We start from the raw sequence: 8,675 nt of genomic DNA on the forward strand, positions 1-8,675 counted from the left end.
AGCAAGGAAGGAATTGCATTCTTCTTTAGGTACCTTCTAGGCTTTATATTGAGAAGTTTAGCTTTTAGATCAGATTCAAAGTCTTCAGTTACAAAATGAATCGAACAAATTCTCGCATATTTGATATTAATCGTGTCCGATTTAATCTTCTCAATCCAAATATTTCGAATGCCATATTCAACAGGAAACTTGTGATAAGATATGTCCGTGTTTTGTGTTTTACGGACATTGTTTACACATCCAATTACTACACAGCTGTAGCCAGGCATTTTGAACGCCTATAATTTTTAATTTTATATTTTAATTTCAACAGCCACTATTTAATAAAATAAGTTACTTACGAAATCTAAGCCTTGCCACGTTCATCAATTAAGCAGCGAGTGCCGAGCCCGAGCGTCGCCGCAGCTGCACTAGCAACGTGAGAGGGGCTTCGTTCGTCTCTGTGTGTAACATCTTTGTTGGAACCATATGACGTCAATTTAGAGGGGCGCGCACTCTCTACCCTCCCAAGCTGTCCCTGCTATTTTCCGTTCAAAAAACCGGCTCTAAACGCCAACCTCTTAGTGCCTGCACGATTTACGAACCTTGTTCTCTACCAACATTTGAGGGAAATCGATTATGCACCGTTATACAAATTAAACGATGTCGACATTGCAGTGGAATTTCTTTTCACAAACAGAGAACGCGATTCTGATATTAATTCCAGTAAAATAGACAAAATATCGGCAAGCAAACGTCAAAATAATTAAATTAACGTTTCCGGAATGGTTCTCACATGACCTTAAAAAAGCATTAAAATGAAAAAAAACTTTCATCGCAAGCTCAAACGAACCCCCTCTATCGAAAACAAAACTAATTACTCTCTTCAAAGAATATTAACAAAGAATCTTCTGTCTAGGGATAAGATATAGTACGAACGTATCATTTCAACCTAGATTCCTCAACCTTTCGAAATACAATAAAATAATGATAACGAAGAAATTTTAAAGGCGTTCACGGAATGGTTTTTCCAAAATAGTTACTGATACGTCCTTACCCTTTGTCTATACCGGTAAATTCAAAGTAGTCCAACCAAATAATTTTCACGACTTCCACATTACGGACAAGGACATGAAGACGCAATTAGGAAGCTTAAGCCCACGATTGTCTCTGGAAACGACCGCATTCCTAATTTTATAATTAAAGGATGCGCTAAATTATTAATTAAACCATTGCGCTATATATTTAATTTGTCTCTACAAAAAGGAATTTTTTCCGAACCAATGGAAAGTAAGAGTCATATCTCCTATTTTCAAAAAGGGTTTTGTTGGCGACCCGTCTAAATACCGGCCGATTAGATTATGTCATGAATAAACACTTGTATGAGTGCTTTAAAGCATTCATACCCGAAACGCAACACGAGTTTCTCACGGGAAGATCTGTGGAAACAAATCTCGCCAGTTATACTAACTTTGTCGACACCCAGTGGCGTAGCTGAGAAATCAGAGCCCCCTCGCAAAAATCTCTATGAGGCCCCCCTTTTTTATGATTAGTGCCCCCCCCCCCCCCCATCAGCTACGCCACGGTCGACACCGTATACATCGACCTCTTCTTGGCTTTCGATTGAGTTTATCATCCTAGACTACTCGCCAAATTGTCTTACTATGGCCTATGGGGAAATATTTTGTTCCGAGAAAACCTGCGACCCTTAAAGTTGATTTTAGCGAGCGAACCTACTTTCCCGATTGGTATTTTCCTGAGCTAACAAGGCACTAAAAAAGAAACGTTACCTACATAAAAAATTTAAGCGGATACCAACACAGATAAACAGGGATAGGATTAACGTTGAACGTTCCTTTATTACACATTTAATAAAAAGAGATAAATTACCTCGCCTATCACAAATCACAGACTCAGTCAAGAAAGAATCCAAAACCCTTTGGTCATATATAAACACTAAAAGGACTACGACCCAGATCTCTACCAATCTACTGATAGATGGTAATTTAGTTACTGAATCTTCCGACATCGCTGGAATTTTTGTCAATTCGTTCTCAAATGTAGCCACGGATTAGTCTTTGCCCATCGTCGACTCTTTAAAACTTAAGATATTACCAAACAATTTTTTCGTCTTACCGTAACTGAAGATGATGTTAAGATTGCCATTTAGAAACTTAAACCTACCACCACAAGTGGTTTTGATTCTATTATGCCCTTTGAACAATTTATTTAATCTCTCTCTGAATACTGGGGTTTTTTCACTGACCTGGAAGACAGCAGTAGTTTCTCCAATAGTCTTAGTTGATATGACCAGAACGCCGAAACGGATTTTCGGCGGCGTTATCTGACTGGCATATTCTCAGAGAGAAGTGCTGCCAGACGCTATTTTCGAAAATCTTTTTCCACGTTGATGTATGTATGGGACGTTCCACTCTGAAAATATGACCGACGATCACGTGATCCGAGATCTCTTGCGAAAAACGCCGTAAATTTGCGAGACTTGTGAGGCGTACATATCGACTAAGACAATATACAAGAAAGGTTTTCAGGGCGATCCCTAAAATGTTTGGCCAATATCGGTTCAAAACTCCTTGGTAATGGTCTTCGACTATGTCATGCAAAATAATTAATAATTGGCTTAAGCAATATCTTCAGAAACGCAACACGGATTTGTGAAGGGTCGTGCTGTAGACGAGAGACTAACCACTTCCTGTAATTGGTGTACAAAATTTCTAAAATCATTACGTTATCACATTTTTTGGTAAGAGTAATAATTACGTAGTCGCTGTAATCGCTTGTTACTCGCTCAGTAAACACCAAGTACTCGCTGTAATCGCTTAGTACCAAGGTTTTTAAAAATCGTGTATGCACTACTAGGTTGGCTGATAAACCAGGTTTTCGTAGGGAAACTTTGCAGGTGATAGTTGTCAGGGTAAAGAGTGGGCTCCCCTCCTAAGTGACGTCAGATTGTTAGAAGAAACGTGTTCTGTGAGAAACAAGAGATAAGAGGTTAGCCCGCTGCCAGTTTGCGTCCTAAAGCCTTGCGTTTAAAATATTACAGCTAGGCTAACCAAGGCACCACCTTAGGCCCAAGTCATCTAGCGACTTATTATGCCTTTAAACAGGTGGCCGGGTTATGAATAAATAAATTTTCTAATTTGAAAGCTCTCCAAAATTTCGGGCTACAACTGCGCAGTATTTGGATGTAAGAATAATTTCCAAAAGACCAAACACAAAGACGTATCTTATCATAGGTTTCCGGTTAAAAGTGAAATTCAACTAAAGTCTTTTCAAAATACTCGAGAAATTGTTCTAGTCATTTTAAAACAGAAGACTACATATTTGATTTAAAAGAAGTAGGCCTAATACTAATTTTTTTAGTTGCGATATCTAAGCAAAAAAGAGCATCTCCGTCAACTGAGGAATATCTGTTTACCACATATTTCCACGCTTAAAAAGTATGCGTTCCAGTTAGACTTTAGTCCTGGGATCCTTCACGAGGTCTTGAACTTAATGAAATGCAATGGACCGCATCTGCCAATTATTGACAAATTAGTTGTTCTAACATTCGACGAGGTAAAAGTGAGAACAATTTTGGAGTACGTTGTTAAAAACGACCAAATAATGGGAGAACACAGTCAACTTCAGGTGATAATGGTGCGATGACTTTTTTCAAGTTGGAAGCAGCCTATTTATCTTGCTCTCGACGACAAAATGACAGCATCCATTTTATATGTGGCATGAACCTGGCTTCACCGTGAGAGCTTGCGTTAATGACATGGATGCCTGAAACTAAGGGCTGGGGAAAGAACTTAGAATTTCAATCAACCAAACGACTTTTCCAAATCCAATCCACCCACAAGAACTCATATTTATTAAAACTTTTCGAAACTGGTTTCTTGATAACGGTTTCAATTGCAATTGAAACCTTTGTACTAGCTGATAGTTCTGTAGTCGCTATGTAATCGCTTTAGCCATTGAAATCACATTGTACTCCCTGTAATCACATAGTAGTCGTTGGAATACTTTCGTATTAGCCGTTATCAGATTATCAGAATATTTTCGACGTGAATAACTCAACTCTTCCCCACGAAAGAGATTCGGTTTTCGGGTGGAGATTTTAAACTTCGGCCGGCCGAATTTGACCATAGAAATCAGATAACAAACTAGAACGCTTAATCGAATGGCTGACAAGGTACCGATTAGATTCTTGGCTAAAACGACAGTAACGCCATCTGCGCTGAATCTAGAGGCGCGCTCGCGCGTAACTTGGTTAAACGTTTTCCCCCCACCCCATTGAAATTAATGTAAAGATGGCGATAATTAAATGCTAATTAACCTACCAAATGATATAAGAAATATTCCACTGACAATTTTTCCCGTTTATATGAACTTAAATGTAATATAAAATCGTCTTGAAAAATCGTTTATCGCTTTACAACATTCAAAAATAATATTTTTACCGCACCATATAGATAACCGAACATCTGCTCGTCTAGGTAAAGTTTGTGTTGTCAACACGCGTATTAGAAAGCAAAATGAGATTTTAGAAAGTAGGTTGTAATTCGGAACGATATTAATACTTTTCGCAAATTTTGTTTCATAACTTTTCATCCATTGGTTCGTTCAGAATGTATCTTTAAAGTAGACGAACATTTTAAGGTGCTGAATCTTGCCCAGTCTTAAGCCTCGGTTTAATCTACTGCGTATTTTGAAACGGAAAAACCCGATTACTAATATCGTTAAATCTTGGTTAAATGCTGGCGAACGCTCCTTGTATTAAGAAACAAATAACGAAATACGTTCTAAGCTTATTTAACGCCAAAAATTCCACGTATTTCGTTATTTGTTTCGTATTAAAAATATCATATTATTAATCCAAGATTTAACAATAGTAATCGGGTTTTTCTGTTTCAAAATACGCAGTAGATTAAACCGAGGCTTAAGACTGGGAAAGATTCACCGCCTTCAAATTTTCGTCTACTTTAAAGAATAATTCTGAACGAACCAATGGATGAAAAGTTATGAAACTAGCTTTTAAATCAACCTTGAAACTTATTTAAAGTTATATTTATAATTCACTGATGACCAAATTCGCGAAAAGTATTAATATCGTTCCGAATTACAACCTACTTTCTAAAATCTCATTTTGCTTTCTAATACGCGCGTTGACAACGCAAACTTTACCTAGACGAGCGGATGTTCGATTATCTACATGGCGCATTAAAAATATTATTTTTGAATGTTATAAAGCAATAACCGATTTTTCAAGACGATTTTATATTACATTCAAGTTCATATAAACGGGAAAATTTGTATCTTGAATATTTCTGATATCATTTGGTAGGTTGATTCGCTAGCGTTCTACATGTCGAACAGTCTCATCGGTGTCGTGTTTTCTTTTCAAAGCATTGATACTGGTCTTTTGGATTTATTCTTTACGGCAATCAATATGAACTTAAATTAAAGTGACCCATTATTCCGACTTTCCTATCATTTTGTCTCACACAACCTTCACAATAGCTTCATTTTCAAGCGATATATTGCAAAAATAACAAGAGTTAGCTGGGTGGTAAATTTTAAACGCGGTAACATGAAGAGCGGCGGATGCGTTTTAAGTCAACGAAGGCGCAAAATTGTAAGACGCGTTTCGGGTACAACGTTAAATCCGCGAATACGACACAACGATTGCTCGTATGTAAAATGTTCATAGAACAATTTTTGTGGGAAATAGCCAGGCCCTAATGTTCATATTTGGGTTTATAGCCGTACATACAATACTAACGTAGATATTCGCGATAAACCATTACTGTGCACCGGTTTCCCCCATAACCATTGCTCGTAAAACAACTATTTCTAACAGTAACCTGTGAAAAGATATGTTTTTGTTTAAGTAATTACTCCTAAAATATTTAATAACGGAATTTTGAACCATTCTTCATTTTTTTAAAAAAATTGCTTTCTATGATTTGAAAGAAACGCGTTTTCTAGTGCGTTCTTAGCGATTGGAAATTATGGTAAAAAGAAAACTATTTCTAACACTAACCTGTGAAAAGATATGTTTTCTTTTGAGCCATTCTTCAACTTTAATTCAACATTAGTTACTTTAAAGATTTAAAAAAACCGCGTTAGCGTCGAGCTAAAGTCGGCCATTTAATCTTAGGCGAAATGGAGTGTTAGTTCACCTGTTTGGCACCGATGGCGTAACTTTCGTTGCCAGCCAAACGAAAAGCATGGACCAAAGGCAGGGTTTTTTAAAAGTTCTAATCGGAACCCACGACAAAATTTCAAAAATCGTTCTAGTTTGTTATCCGATTTCTATGAATTTGACGGAGATGAAAGCTGTATGGCTAATTATGCGAATTTCCGTCCGTCGCGTCGTGCTTATTTACTCCTAAGCGCGCTTACATACATTAAAATTCGAGGTAAACTCGCAGCGAGACACGTCGTATAATTATCCACATATAGTCGTTTGTCCGAGGTATAGGAGGATTACGAAATAGACGCCGAAGCTACGACGAGGGAATGATTAGCATAATTATCGCACCGATAAATTCAAATATGCATCGTAGCCTTAGGTTACCAGCCCCTTTAATCATTATATATCTAATTTATTTTATATTCAAGTTTGTTCAGAAAAACAAAACACAAGCCGTAACTTAGCAATCATAGCGAAATCCACGAAATCTTTCTGTTATGACTGTAATCGTTTTATCCGTTCCGTAATCGCTGTAATCAATTCGCAATCGCTTTGAACGTAAACTAAACGTTGTAATCATTGTACTCACTGTTATCTATATAAAACTTCTGTACTCGCTCTGTATTCGCTGTACTCGCTGTAATTGCACTTTATTAACACTGTCATAGCTCTGTACTCGCTTTAATCACCGAAATCGACCCAATTGCCGTAATCACCCTCGTAATTATCGTAATCACTGTAATGCTTTGTGTCGTGAACAGCGAAATAAAAGACGCGAACTTTTCCGACATAAAAACCGATAAACCTTTTTCCTCTTATTTCAAAACAGAACTGGCCGTTAATTTATTTTTACACGCGCAAAATAACACCTTTTTTAACAGCAACCAAAAACTCACTTTCACGCGCGCGTGCGCTATATAAACATTTGAAAACGAATATAGGTACATGTACTATACAAAATTACGATGTGTACAACCGAACATTCCGCCCGCCTTGAAATAACGAATTTCAAATGAGATAGTAAAAGTCCGAAAAGTTACATTTGCATACATAAATAACCCTTAGTAAACAGTTTGAATATAATTAAAATCAGTCTAGTGGTAACTGGCATAATTTAACTACGGGTCTTTTCAGTGATTTGTCAGAGGTTCTGACAGTTACGACGCGAACTTGATTGTCTTGTCCTGGATGAAGTTCAGTGATTCTTGCCATTCTCCACTTGGTTGGAGGTAAATCTTCATCTTTGAGCAAGACCAAGTCGCCGACTCGTAGATTCGGTTTTGGTGTAGTCCACTTTGGACGTTGTAGAAGGCGAGAGAGGAATTCATTTCGCCAACGGTTCCAAAAGTGCTGCAGTACTTGTTGGCCCAATTGCCAACGTGACAGGCGGTTGACGTTTTCAGAAGTGAGATCGGGTTCGGGTATTGCGGTGAGTGCATCTCCGATTAGGAAATGTCCAGGTGTCAACGCATTGAAGTCGTTTGGATCCGAGCTTAACGCCGTTAAAGGACGTGAATTTAAGCAAGCTTCGATTTGGCAAAGAAGCGTTTGCATTTCTTCAAAGTTTAGAACCATGGTGCCAAGAACTCGTTTCAGATGATACTTGACGGACTTCACCCCGGCTTCCCAGAGGCCTCCAAAATGTGGCGCTGCAGGCGGGTTGAAGTGCCAATTAATTCCTTCGTCTGCGAGCCATCGTGATACTTGATCGTTGTTGTTTGTAGAGACTATGAATTTGATGAATGTTTTCATCTCTCGATCGGCTCCTGTAAAGTTGGTTCCACAGTCGCTGTAAATGTCGGCGCATTTTCCTCGTCGAGCAACAAAGCGTTTCAATGCTGCCAGAAATGCTTCGGTGGTCATGTCACTGACAAGTTCAAGATGAATTGATCTTGTGGTAAAGCAAGCGAAGACGGCAATGTATCCCTTAAACCTGAGGTGACTTCGTCCCTTCATTAGTTTAAGGGTAAATGGTCCTGCGTAGTCGACTCCACACTTCAAAAATGGCCGAGCAGGATTTACTCTCGCTGGTGGTAAATCGCCCATAAGTTGCTTTACAGTGACTGCCTGCTGTCGTACACATGAAACACATCTTCTGATATGGAAACGTATGGCATCACGAAGACCGACGATCCAATAACGTTTCTGTAAGACAGAAGTTAGTAGTTGAGCACCTCCGTGAAAATGTTTTTCGTGCTCGTGTTGTATTAGAAGTTCTGTTAATTTGCTCTGTCTCGGTAACAGTGCCGGATGCCTTTGTTCGTATGGTAAGTTGGAGTGGCAAAGTCTGCCACCAACTCTAAGAATCCCATCTTGATCGATGTACGAACGCATCGAAAGGATTTTACTTTTCCGTGGTAATTCCTTGTTTTGTTTAAGGCAAGCTATATCTTCGTTAAAACTGTTGCTTTGGACGACCCGAATCCAATGGGATAGCGCCTTTTCGTTCTCTTCCTTCGATAAAGGTCCAGTAATCCTCAATTCTGTCGCATTTCGC

General features: G+C 38.5%; 1 long non-coding RNA gene across 2 annotated transcripts; it reads right to left on the reverse strand.

Annotated features, from left to right (window-relative positions):
• Nucleotides 1-2,119: 2,119 nt before the first annotated feature.
• LOC149961049 (uncharacterized) lies at nt 2,120-3,507 on the reverse strand. 2 transcript variants are annotated; one of them, XR_016479778.1, is made up of 3 exons: nt 3,416-3,507; nt 2,758-2,965; nt 2,120-2,689 (listed from the first exon to the last, which is right to left on the reverse strand). It is a non-coding gene; the product is annotated as an uncharacterized LOC149961049 (long non-coding RNA). The 2 variants fall into 2 exon arrangements; XR_016479779.1 differs by having other exon boundaries at nt 2,120-2,711.
• Between the last annotated feature and the right edge of the window lie 5,168 nt (nt 3,508-8,675).

Source organism: Leiobunum rupestre, chromosome 1 (genome assembly GCF_980474605.1).
Source record: "Leiobunum rupestre chromosome 1, qqLeiRupe1.1.hap1, whole genome shotgun sequence".
Lineage (NCBI taxonomy): Eukaryota > Metazoa > Arthropoda > Arachnida > Opiliones > Sclerosomatidae > Leiobunum > Leiobunum rupestre.